This window comes from Uloborus diversus, chromosome 1 (genome assembly GCF_026930045.1).
Source record: "Uloborus diversus isolate 005 chromosome 1, Udiv.v.3.1, whole genome shotgun sequence".
Taxonomy (NCBI): domain Eukaryota; kingdom Metazoa; phylum Arthropoda; class Arachnida; order Araneae; family Uloboridae; genus Uloborus; species Uloborus diversus.
In genome coordinates this window covers 3,026,238-3,039,877 of record NC_072731.1, presented here as the reverse complement: position 1 = coordinate 3,039,877, position 13,640 = coordinate 3,026,238, and the positions used below count along the sequence as shown (strand labels likewise).

The window sequence follows — 13,640 nt, the reverse complement described above, 5'->3', positions numbered from 1 at the left end:
GATGTCATCGGCAAAAAATGTAAACAATGAAAAATCACCGATTTAAGTAATTTTGTACAAATATTAAACTTAAATAAATTATTTTAAAAATGATTAGATCCTATGTTTTTAAGCATGTTCTTTCAGAAAAAAAATACTTTTAAAATATTGAAAACAACTCCTTTATGAAAAAGTTTAAAATAGTAGCATTCGAAAGAATATATTGAGACATTTTTTTTTTGACTCGAAACGTATGCATCCTGATCCCCTCGTTATCGACAGGTAGAGTCTTAAAGTCTGACGAAAACCTAAGAAAAGTCGCCAACTTTTAAAACTTGGCAAGAACGTGAAAACAGCGCTTGATTTCATCGTCGGCATCTCTCTTGCCAGGACTCTCATTTCTATTTTTGGTCACTTGAAGCGTGTGAAGATGTTTTGCATTAATTCTTTACTTGTAAATGTTAAATTAGAGAATCGCCATGAAATCTATGAAGTGGAAAGTTAAAAGCTTTATTCAGAGGAACGACAACTTCACAACGAAACTAAATGTAAATTTATCATTTTATTTATTAAATTAGTATTTTTCAGAATTTTACTGTATTTTCAGTGTGTTTTACTTAAGCAAATTTAAGTGTTAATTCTTATTAATGAAATATTTTTTAAACATTTCTTAATAATAAAGGATAATTAATATGAACAAGTACAATAAGACGGGCTAATTTGAGCTCCTCATATATATAAGAGCGAGTGATCGAGTAACACTCCTGACGTCATTGGTTAAATGTATATATATATATATTTGATAGCAATATAAGGATTGAACAAGAACGAAAAATTCTTTCAAAAGAAGGAAAAAATCCCAAAATACCCTGGGGCCTCATTAGGGGGTTCTCCCCAAGGGTAGGGAAAAACCATGAGATGTTTTGTGAGTGCTGCTGGCGAAATTTGCCCAAAAAAGCAACACTAGTCCCCGATATCTCACAAAACAAGCAATTGAGTTACTGAAAGTCCAGAATATCAGCATGACATTAAATACAAATATTGAACCTTTTAAAAAACGAATAATACAAGTTTTATCTAAAGAAAATAGAACAATATTTAAGCAACAAGATTTATATAAAGAAAATAGAACAATATTTAAACCACAAGAAAAACAAAATTCTTACCTGAACTCAAAATCAAAAGAAAGAATCAATTTGTTTTTGATTTAAAATTTCCCTCCTCGATCATCTGATGATTTTAATATAATATTTATTCAACTGCAAATAGATTTATTTTTAATTGACGTACATGACCTTCTTACGGCATCAACATAAGATAGTTTGTCAAAATATATACATTAAAGATTTTATTGAATGAACATACTCTGAAGTTCAATTTAAAATCAGTATTTTGTCTCAAACAAAACCTTTCTTGATTATATATTCATCACTTTCTGAAGTTACTGTTTTTATGTGACACACGATTTGAAAATATTTCTTCGTATTAATCAATACTTAAAAGACAGAATGACAAAATTGATAAATTTTGATAATAAACAGACACGATTCACTTGTGTCGTTGCTAAAAAAAAAAAAGGTCAATAAGTTCAAAATCCCTTCACTCTAGAATAAGTTTACTCTTCTAGTTTCTTTTAAGTCAGGTTTAAATTTCAGGAAATGTTCCTGTTTTATTTCTTTTGATTTTTTTTGTTAGATATTGAATTAGATATTGAATCAAATTCAGTTTTCCTTCTCAGTCCGCATGCCTTTCCTAAACTATTCATGACGGTTATTTTGCAATGCCTTCCAAATAACTGCTTAAAAGTAAATGAAAGAAAAGTTTTACAATATGTCACTAAAATAAATAAGATCTGTGTTTTAGAGTTGGAATTCTTTTGTTCAATATCAAAATTTAAGTTTAAAACAACTCAAGCAAGAAGGCAAAGGATGTCAATTTTAAATAAAATGCTTCAGTTTGTTGCATTGAAGCTTTCGGGATTACTTTCAAGAAGCTTTATGTCAGAAAAATGCTGCATTTTAAAAAGCTGAAATAAATCTTAGCGTAGGTTTTATTTTATTTTTTCCATGCTTGGGCAAAAGTGTCAAAAATCGTATGAATCCAATGTCTCTGAAGTAAAATTTAAATTAATGAGTGAATCGAAACTATAATAATTTTTTTCGTTACATGTTTTCTTATAGTTTCTTTTTGTAAGGAAATATTTGGAGAAAAGCTGAAACATTTAATTCAAGGCTGTAAACATTCTTATTTTTGACTGTAATTCATTTTCCCTTACATGGAAAATTTGAATTGTTCTCGGCTGTAATGAGAGTAAAGTCTGTCATCGACAACTTCGAGTAAAATTGACGGGATTATAAAAACGTGTAAAAAAATAAAAAAATGCCTAAATTTTAATCTGAAGAGCAGTAGGGGAATGTGGGGCAAAGTGAAATAGTTGAGATCACTTACTTTTTTCAAAATGAAAAAAATGGAAATTTGTTCTATAAAATAGGCAGTTTTGCAAGTATTTCAGGCAGTTTTGCAAGTGTATGTGCGTATATTTAGCATAATTCACACACTGGCTGCGTAAAAGAAAGGCAGCTTGTTGTTTGCGAACGAGAACCCCCTTAGAGGGTGCAGAATTGCAGCATTTGTTCACTATTAGCGATTTCGGTTTATCCCTCATTACGGTGATGGCCTAAGATTGTGGAAAAATTGAAATAAATTAAATACGAAGGACAAAGGAGACATAAGTCAATTTGGACTTTTTTGGAGTGTGTGTGGAGGGGGTGGGGGAGGGTAGGCGGAATTTAGTGTTTGATGCAGTTCCAGTGCTCCAAACAATTAAATTACCCCAGTCCATTGGCGTCGTCAGCTGAAATTTATTGGGGGGGACCATTTTGACTCTGTCATTTTCAAGTTGCATTAAGAAAAATTCGTTTATATATATATATATATATATATATATATATATATATATATATATAGAGGGAGAGAGAGAGAGAGAGACAAAAGCTTGACATCAAATAGAATTGGATTTACATTTGATACAATACTTTCAAAGGTTTACATCTTGATTTACATAATTACACAATAAGAAAAAAAATTAAATACCAACAGATACATTTTTTCTAGACTGCACATGGAATACGAATATCCGTGCTATTTTTTTGTGATCAATTTCGTCCAAGATGTTTTTGTGAACGTAATTGTGAACGTATAACATAAAACAACATGAATCAACCGCTTTTGTGTCATAGTCGACCTTAGATACAATTTCAGCTTTCTCAGCGCAATGAAGCTTCTTTCAGCTTTACACGACGAAGGGCGGCACACGAAGAGCAGCCGCACCAAATTTTCAACATTTTGAAACAGTGGACAATTGAATTAACCGTTCTTAATGGATGAAATCATCAAAAACGAAATCTAGCTTCATTGAATCAGCCGCTATATGGAATCAAAGCTGTTTAGAACAAATTGTGACTCATATATAAGCCGCGACAACTGTATAATTAAATTTTATATTACATAGTGATAAACCCTGCAGTTCTAAGTTCTTGGCACAAGTTGGATTCGAAAGAGTTTAATTTGATGTTTTTTAATTAAAAAATTAAAGTATATAATTCACCCTTATGACATTCACGAACCTACGAAAAACACAAATACAAAAATAAAATAAGACACAAATAATTAAGCTCTCATAATATCATATTTTAATAATGCAACCTTTTAAAGTATTTTCTTAGTTTTTTCAGGTTTTTTGCAACAAATGCGCCAAAATTTTGCTTTTTTGTTGAATCCTTCATACACTCAATGCATAAGCAACCAAAAAACAGCAATAACCATGCCCATGTACTCGTATATACCTTAATTTTTGATTTCTCAAAGTCAGCGGGGAAAGTGCCCCTCCTGATCCTCTTTAAGTGATAGGCCTGCCTTGGGAGGCACACCCCACAGATTGAAAAGTACTGGCCTACGCAGAGAACAAACAGCATTTGGTGCATAATTGAATTCTGATCAGCGGACGATGGGAAAGAGATAGAGAAATGAACTGCTTTTTTCTGACACGTGACAATAAGTTTTAAAATGGTTATTTCAATAAAATTTGTTCAGTAAAGCAGGATTATTAATGGATAATTTTCTGTTAAGCTTTAATAACTAAAAGGAGTATTATTTATTCCATTAAAATTTATAAAAGATGAAAGATTTCAAAAAAAAAAGAGAGAGAGAGAGAGAGAAAGTTGAACGCATTAGCTCGGATAGGACTCATAATGTCAAAATATTGACTGTAAAGCATACCTGATTAACAGGCATTCAGGGGCTACTCGATAGGAGGTCACTGTGAACTTTCATAAACTTTCCTTTCCCAGAAAATTCTGACGAGTCTTCAAATTTCGAAGTTTTTTGTGAAATATTGCATTAAAAGGAGATTCTTATTAGATAGTGATGTGGGTAGTGGTGATATGGGTAATTAGGAATTTCATTCAGAAAATCGAGAAATAACCTAATCTGAATAGTATAAAATCGGGGAATCCCTGCATGATACACTAAACAGAATGGTACTTAAAAATTGCTCAGATTCATTTGACGTAGAAGGTTTGCTACATTTTCCCGTTTCAAGTCACCTATCCATAGCCGTAATCGAATATGTAAAAAAAGTATTTTTACCAAAAATGGAGCGCTCTTCAGGTCACTTACTCTGAAGGAGACTAAAAGACAATATGAAATTATTTTTGTTTTTGTCGGAACGTTTCCCAATAGGAAAGCTCCTTTTATTTCTGTTTTTTTTTTTTTTTTTTTTTTTTTTTTTTGTTTTGTTTTTCTGGTCATCTTGCGCTTCTTTTTTCGTTGGTCTATCGGAAGTGACATCACAGTATCCATCGTTATGCTGACTTATGATTTGCTTTTGAAATTGCACGTTCATTTTTAGACTCCTCCTCTTTTTTTTCTGTAACGTAACGCTTTTTTGGTCAAATTTGAGATGCCGCAAACACATTTGAGAAACCGCGCTTCGGTAAGGTACTTTGAAGCCACGTGTTGAATAATGACAAACACATGACACGTCCTTTCCCTTTCTACCCCAAACTTAACCTTTGACCAACTAAGTGGTTTTCTAAATTTTTGAGCATCCTTTGGCCAGGGTGTTGTTGCCAGCTGCAAAAAACCGCCAAAGAGGTCAGGTGTCTCATTTTGTTTGGGTAACGTCGGGGTCGCTATAAATTGAATCGAATCGGAGAAACAAACACTGCCAAACTTGAAACAGAAACCTGGAAGCGCCGAGAAACGAGATAAGAAAGAAAGGAGCAGAAACTCAGATCCCCGTCTGACTTCTGTTGAGTCGTAAAAAGGGGGGGGGGAGTTGTCCATCTAGTTTCAGTATCTTAAAGTTGTCCCGTTGTTTCCTCCTAAATAGCAACAAATACGCTGGAATGACTTTCAAGCAGGGCTGTGGAGTCGGAGTCGAACTGATTTTGGGGCAAAGGAGTCGGAGTCATTAGAAAACATTCCGACTCCGACCTTCTTTTTTACTTTCATTTTCACTGACTCTCCTTGCATTTTTTAAAAACTGACTAGCAATTGGTTCGATTACACGTATAAAAAGCTACTAATGAGAAAATAACTGCGATTATGGCAATCAGCTAACTTAAGTGCTTTCCGAACTTTCTGTAGCCGTCCCCTAGTTTGCTTGCTTTTTAACATAACAAATAGCAACTGTCAGCAAACGGCTTTGTTGCCTAACATTTTCAAGTAATCACTTTCAAATAAAAGTAGAAATATAGTGTTTTGTTTAATCTCAGTTATAAAATAGTTAAAGGAAAGTAACAATTTAGTAAGTCGAGGCCCGTAGCTCGGGTGGAAACTTTTGAGAGTGTTCGGCAAATTTGCAAATAAGTTCTGGCATGAAAGCACGAATCTAAAAGATCCGATGAATTTTTTTTTTTTTTTTTTGTCAAGACCATTTCTATATGCTTAATTCTCCATAAAAAGTATGGAACAAAATAAGTGTAAATGATTTCTTGGTTACGACTCTCAATAATTGCAGTTAATCTTTAAATCTTCATATTAAGGTTAATTATAAAGCAGACTATAAAATTTAAATTACAAATTTAGCAAAGAAGAAATATAGGTATAGCAAAAGCTATTCGTACAAATTTGTATACCGCCGCATTTTGTGCAAAATTTGCTCCTGACGTATATATGCCTTACTTTCGTTGAAATTGAAAAGTTAAATATAATTTAAAATATGTTCAAGAAAATTTTCAGAATTAAAATATTTATATTTTTTACAAACTCTGAAATTAACTTTGGGTGTCACCTACCAGATGGGTGTCACCCGGGGCAAACCACCCCTTCTCAAGAACTTAGAAAAAACGCTTTTTTTCTTTCAAGTTGCAACTTTCAAAATTTGAAAGCACACGATTTTATCAATATGTATTTGTTAAACATTAAAAGGGGGCAAATTACAAGTAATCCTTTTAAATTATTGAAAAAGAAAAAAATGGTATTTTTAAGTCATCTCACTTTGAACTCGTAACTATTGGAAAATTTGATTTTCTAATTGAATTTCTGACGTTGTATGCATCTTACGTTTACAATAAAATACAAAATGCGAAATTTTCATGGAAAAGAATTAATATTTCAATCTCTGTTTGTGGTTTTTCCCCCTTCCTGAAGGGGGAGAGGGAATTGAAAAAAATACAATAAAATAAAAATAAAAAAAATCTGGAGTCGGAGTCGTGGCGTTTAAAAAATCCAGGAGTCGGAGTCGGTCATTTTCCTTCCGACTCCGCAGCCCTGCTTTCAAGCTGGGGAGGCCGGCGACACGACTATGGATGGCTGACATTGCACTCGGGAGAAGGTGTCCCCTTTCTAGCATCCTCCACTGAAGCTCGTGTGCGCAGAGAGCAGAGCAATGGTTTGTCATTGGAGTTCACTTTCCGACTTTCTGTTCACTATACATATCACCTATTTTGTTTTTATTTAGTTCTTTTTTTTTTCGATGTTATTTCGTTTTATTTGATACTAGTAAAAATACCCGGCGTTGCCCGGGTTAGCAATAATTATGAGAAGCAATCGTTACTTGCATTTGTTTTCTGTTTTAAGTGAAAGAACTTAAAACACACCTTTTTGACATGATTTAAAATCTAGTTTCTTCCTTACCCATAAAACTAAAGTAGCATTAAGTAAAAAGAGCAAAACAGTATTCATTTAGAAACGAAAATACAAAATTTAAGCGTGTACAAATTTGAAGAATTTCCGAAATATGAAATTTAACTTCACATGTTTAAAAAGATTTATCAGTTAATTTTTTTTTTCTACATGGAGGCTTACCTTCTCTGTATGTCAATTGAAAAACGAAATGTTTAAAAAAAATGTAGCCGCGCGCCCGTGATCCCCTTAAACTTGCTTCAGTAATTTTGGAAATTTTCAATTATTGTGGGTTCTTGGCGCGATTTAAAATGTTACCGAATTTGCGGGAATCGTTTTGGATAATGCTCCCCCTCCTTACTTTGTAAAACGGCATGTTACTAATTTTTGTTAAACAGATATTGTCGCCATATGCTAAGATACTTTTGGTCACCATAAAATGGCGATAAACAATTTCATCCGAAATGTTTCCAAAATAAGTAGTAAAATTTGGCGATGGTTTGAATTTGTGCACAAAGTCACATTTAGTTTTTGTGCGCTGTTTATGGATTTGCCTAATTTAGTTGCTAGATTATTTTACCGCAAAAAAAGTTTTTAAAGATTCTTTGATTGACGATATTTTGTTTACATGGTGAAAGCTGACAAACATTATTACGTAGTCTTTGACTTCAAAAACCGCGACAGTTGACTGCCAAAAACTGCCAAATGCATCCGCTACTAAAATCTTTCTGCATAAAATTTGGCGATTTTTCTGCTGTTAGATTGGATAATTATTAAAAAATCCAATCAGCACAAATAATAATAATAAAAACCCATTAATTACACTAAAGTTCCGTTTAAATGGAAAATAATCAACCAAATCTAGTTATTATTAGCCAATCTTGGGGAGGGGGGACGTTACTTTCAGTTTTGACTTGAGAAAAGCCTCAAACAGACAGACGAAACGCAAAAACATTCAACAATTCTAACTATGAACTGGGAGTTGAGATGATACACTAAATAATGAATTGGGTTGAAGAAAGCCTTCGAACATGGAACAAAAAAAGCTCATTACTCGTTTTTCATACAACTTAGAACTTTCTAACAGATGCCATCTTCAGCAGAAAAATAAGCGCTTTCGATGGACACATAATTTTAATATGTGCACTTATTTTTTCACCGTCATATTGGGGCATTTATGCGAATTTGGACAAATTAGAATAAAAAAGGAACTATCAATCGGATTTTTTTCGAACTGATCTACAAACCTCCTCAGTACCAAAAAGAACAAACGGTGAAAGTTTCAGCTAAATCTGCGGGGTAGTTTCTGGGATCTTAGGGAACAAATTTACCAAGATCCATTTAGATATATATAGACTAAGCTATTATACTTTTTAAACACATAAAACGTTCAAAACCTGGATACTTATGAAGTGGAAAAAACGTTCAGATTTGAGTTAGAATGAGGGTTTCAGTTTTAAAATATCGTCAACCGTCCCTCTAAAAATATCTATCTGAATAAGGAAAGTAGTCATCCCCCCTTCCTCCCTTCGGAATAAGAAAAATTTTCAAAATAACAATCAGCATTCTGTTTTTGATTTTGGTTTATCCCCAGTTTTGCCGACACTTCAAACTTCCTCCCGCCTTTAATATTTTAATATATCAAAAGGTATGATTAAATCAGAAAACGGGGGGAGGGGGCCGAAATGTCGGCTAAACTGGGAAGACACCCTTTTTTAACCCCAGCAGAATTGGCACAATAGCTTCAAAAAAATTCCTTTTAATGAATACTCGAAACGTCATCTTAATATCGACGTCAGTACCTCAAAATCAACATCAGCATCAACCATTCTGAAATAACGATAACGGTTCATCTAAAAATCTCCATTACATTAAAATTAATAGTAAAAATCTTCATTAATACAGCTAAAATCCATGTCTTCGGCGGCTAACAAAAATTGTAAAACGGTCTGTTACTAATTTTCGTGAAAAAGATATTGTCGCCAAATCCTGAGATACTTCTAGTCACCATAACATGGAGCTAAACATTTTCATCCAAAATGTTTCCAAAATGAGTAGTAAAATTTAGCGATTGTTTGAAAATGTGCAAAAAGAAAAATTTATGGAAGTTTTTGTGCTCTTTAATGGATTTGCCTAATTTAGTTGATGGTGGATTATTTTACATCTTGAAAAAAGTTTTAAAGATTCTTTTAATGGCGATATTTTGTTTACATGGTGAAAGCTGAGAAACATTGGCTTCAAGAACAGCGACAGTTGAAAAAATTGCACAAATGTATTCGCATAAGCTACTGAAATCTTTGCAAAGAGTTTGGCGAGATTTCTACTGGTAGATTGGATCATGAGTCTGATCAGCACAAATAATAAAAAATATAACAATAATTTCATTAAAGTTCCATTTAAATGGAAAATAATCAGCCAAATCCATTTATTATCAGCCAATCTTGTGAAAAAACGCTACTTTAAGATTTGACTTGAGAATAGCCTCGAACAGTCACACGAAACGCAAAAATATTGAACAGTACAACAATTCTAGCTATCAACTGAGAGTTGAGATGATACACTAAATAATAAATTGGGTTGAGGAGAGCCTTCGAACAAGGAACAAAAAAGCTCATATCTCGTTTTTCATACAACTTAGAACTTTCTAACAGATGCCATCTTCAGCAGAAAAATAAGCACTTTCGATGGACACATAATTTTAATATGTGCACGTATTTTTTCACCGTCATATTGGGGCATTTATGCGAAAATTTGGAAAAATTAGAATAAAAAAAGAACTATCAATCGGATTTTTTTCGAACTGATCTACAAACCTCCCCAGTACCAAAAAGAACAAACGGTGAAAGTTTCAGCCAAATCTGCCGGGTAGTTTCTGAGATCTTAGGGAACAAATTTACCAAACTCCTCTTATATATATATAGATGAATTAAACATGGTAAATTATGTATTATGCAACTGTTTAAAGTCTTCAAAGCAAAAATAATTTCCCCAAAATAATGAATTTCATCTTGACAATTATCGAGGGGGTCCAATTTTCAAATATTGAGGGGGTCCGGTCCTCAAACATTGGGGGGGTCCGGACCCCTTGGACCCCCCCGGCCGCGACGCCCATGCCCCAGTCACAACTAAATTGGTTTCTGAGCTTGCTTAGATCGTTTTAGGATGAGCCTTCTGACATTACTGTGTCATTGTGTGGCATTTTGAATTTCGGAAAAGTTAAAAAATCAGTGAAGTTTGTCCAATTACTTCTCTGCAACCGTTGATTTTAGAATGCAAATTATAGAGTCCTCCCCTCCCCCGCCCAAAACGATGACGCAACCCAAGTGTTACATAGTACCTTCCAGAATGAAAGCCCGCAAAAAAGAAAAAAATACCTTTCAAAACACTTTCTTAAAAATTCCATGGCGCATTATGCGCCATGGTTCCCCCCCCCCCCTCTCCACGCCTGGGCACCCAGGTTAATTAGTATTTTTGTTTATTAGAATTTATTACTTTGCTATTATAGAGTGTGGGTTCTGGGATTTTTGAGTATTTTTTTAAAGTAATAGATTTTTGTAAGAGGATTTTTCATGCCCCGCCCCCCAAACGCGAAGCGTAAATTTTTTTGATTTTTTACCCCTTCTTGTTGGAAGGGTAAGAAGTAATTTGCACCAGGTTTAAACTTTTTTTGGATGTTCGGGTTTTGCGGTTTTTTCGCTTAATTTTACTGTACTAATATGTGTCAATGAAAATAACTTTTTCATTCAATAATAACAATAATAATTTTTAAATTGCAACAAAATATTACAGTATGAGTATCAATTTTTTAAAATTGCTTGTAATATCACATTTTTTGATTTTTAGAGGTAATTTTTTCTTGACTGGAATAAACTACATGTAAGACTACGTAGTTAAAATATTAGTAGTTAGGTGGGACTGAAAGCAGAATAAATGTTTTATCATTTTACTTTGCCCCACCTTTTTCTACTACTTGTATTTAAACATAGGTAAGAGTATGTGAGGCAAAGTGAAATGTTGAAATACTTACTCTGCTTTTAACGCCACCTATCTAGTAATATTTTGACTATTTAGTAACGCGTGTAAACTATTCCAGTCGGGGAAAAAAACTGCTGCCCCCCTTGAATAAATAAAAATCCTATACCCCCCACCCTTCTTTCTGATGTAAATTGATCCCTTTTCTTTTACTAAAATGCGTACAAACCCTTTAAACAAAACCTGGAAAAGCCCCTTTAGAATTTTTAAAAAAATCGCCAAAACCAGGGTTGGCAATTTTCTGCCAAGGCGGTTAAAACCACTGGTAGAAACCGGTTAAAACCGGCATGGCAAAAACTAGGTTCTGCCACATTTGTGTCAGAAACTGGCAAAAACTCACAAAATGACAAAATATTAATTATTGACACACAGTAGAAAATACATGGAAAAAATAATTAATTTGTTAACTAAAGCACAATCAATTATTACATTGCAACAAATGTTACATTGTTTGGACCCTGCAGTTGCCTCTTAGAAAAGGTGGTTCCAAAAATCTAAACAGTTTTCTCAATTTAATGTGCACAAATGAGGAACTTAAGAGTACTCTTGCAACAGAAGAGCTAGCAGGCAATGCATCAAAGAACAAGCAATATAAAGTTAAAGTTATTAAAGACACTTTTAAGGTGTTTTGCCAGCTTCTGCCAGTTTTTACCGGTTATAACCAGTTTCTGCCACTGGCACGGCAAAAACTAGTTTCTGCCGGCAGAAAGTCAACCCTGGCCAAAACATAAAATTACATTTTTACAGTTGCTTTCAAACTTAAAAAATAATGCTCCAACTGCATTGTTCATTGCCTAACGTATCAAGAGACCACGCTACTGTAACCCAGCTGATTAGCGAGCGAAATGAACTCCGATCGATTAGCGATCCGATTTTTTTAACGAAGCCCCTGCTCTCTCCCCAAACCTAGCAGAAACCTACGTAATTAAAAAACAGTACATCTAGAACAGAAGAAAAATCCCACTCCCCCGTCCGCCGGATAATAATGAACTTAACTATCGAAAAGCAATCGCTTGAGAAAAGGAAAAAAAAATCAAAAAAGTCCTTTGGTATGTACCGCAACCCTATTGTTTATCGCCAAGTGACCACGGTACTGTAACACAGCCGATATATGAGCGATGCGAACTCCGATTAATTAGAGATCCGAAATTTCTACCCCTGTATGAAAAATAATTTAGCTATAAAAAAAAGCTATCGTTTGAGGAAAGAAAAAAAAATGTCTATCTTTCACTCCCCCCCCCCTTTTCCTCAGTCGTGTTCTTCAACCGGATGCGTAAACAACCTTCAAGAACCTAAAAACAGTTTTTTTGCAAATTAAATTTTTTCTCCAAATAAACAAAAAAGACATTAAATTACATTAACAGTAGCCTTCAAATGTAAAATAATCCCGCAACTCTATTGTCTACCATCGAACACTTCAAGCGACTTTTAAATTCTTTACCTCAGAGCCAGAAGAACGTAAGTCACATTGTGATAATTTTGCAGTAGATAAGAAACACTTTTTTCCTGACCCATTCAAAGGTTGGGACGCACGCTCTTTTAACCCTAGTAAAAAATTGAAAACTATATTTTTCCAAGAATCACGCTCAAATGTCTCGATGCGGAATAGGCTTCTGTATACAATGCACTAATAAAAAGAAAACCGCAATTTTTGGACTTACGTCCTAGCTCTGAGGTACAGAATTAATATCCGCATTGCGATTACAGCAAAACGAAATAAAAAATCAATTAACATAGCACAATTAATTTAACCTAAAACAAAAAGAGCAGATTGTCCGTAACAGCAATGAAAACTTTCCACAAGATGTTGAAAAAAGGTAAAGAAAATATACGAAAAAGCAGGGCTATGGAGTCGGAGGCAGACTGATTTTGGGGTAATGTCGAAGATTTTAACTTTCAAGTATCTAAATCGGTCATCCCCCACCCCCACCAACTTCGCTTCTCTGTCAGTGCTTGCTTGCTTCATATTCTGTTTCTAATTTTCTGTATTCATGTTAATATTTTTTAGGGAATTTTTTTTTCCGTGTAATAAAAAAACGAGACATTTTTGTGAAATTGAAGTTTTTACCAAAAAAAAAAAAAAAAAAAAACATTCCAAATCTTTTGGAAAATATTACCAATAAAGCTATGTACTCTATCATTTAATTCAAAATGATTCCAAAATGATATCTTCCTTACTTGATGCGGAAAAAAAATCTTAATTAAAGGTTCCCATAATAGGAGACTTGGCGCTTGATGGGAATTGAAAATTTTAATCTTTGCGAAGTAAATAAAGTTGCGAAGCAATCTTCGGAGATTGGTAAGCGTCAGTGAGCAGAGGGCGGAGCCCCCGTGTATAAATAAATAATACAATAATCATTGGAAAGTTTTTCATTAATTTGTTTTATTATATATATATATATATATATATATATATATATATATATATATATATATATATATATATATATATATAAAATTAAGCAAACAGAATTTCAAATATTAAACAAATTATAAATAAT

General features: G+C 33.5%; 1 protein-coding gene across 1 annotated transcript in view; it reads left to right on the top strand.

Moving 5' to 3' along the window:
• Window positions 1-13,640, top strand: part of LOC129234276 (neuromedin-U receptor 2-like) — a 213,614-nt gene that overhangs the window by 132,140 nt on the left and 67,834 nt on the right. The window lies entirely within an intron of this gene.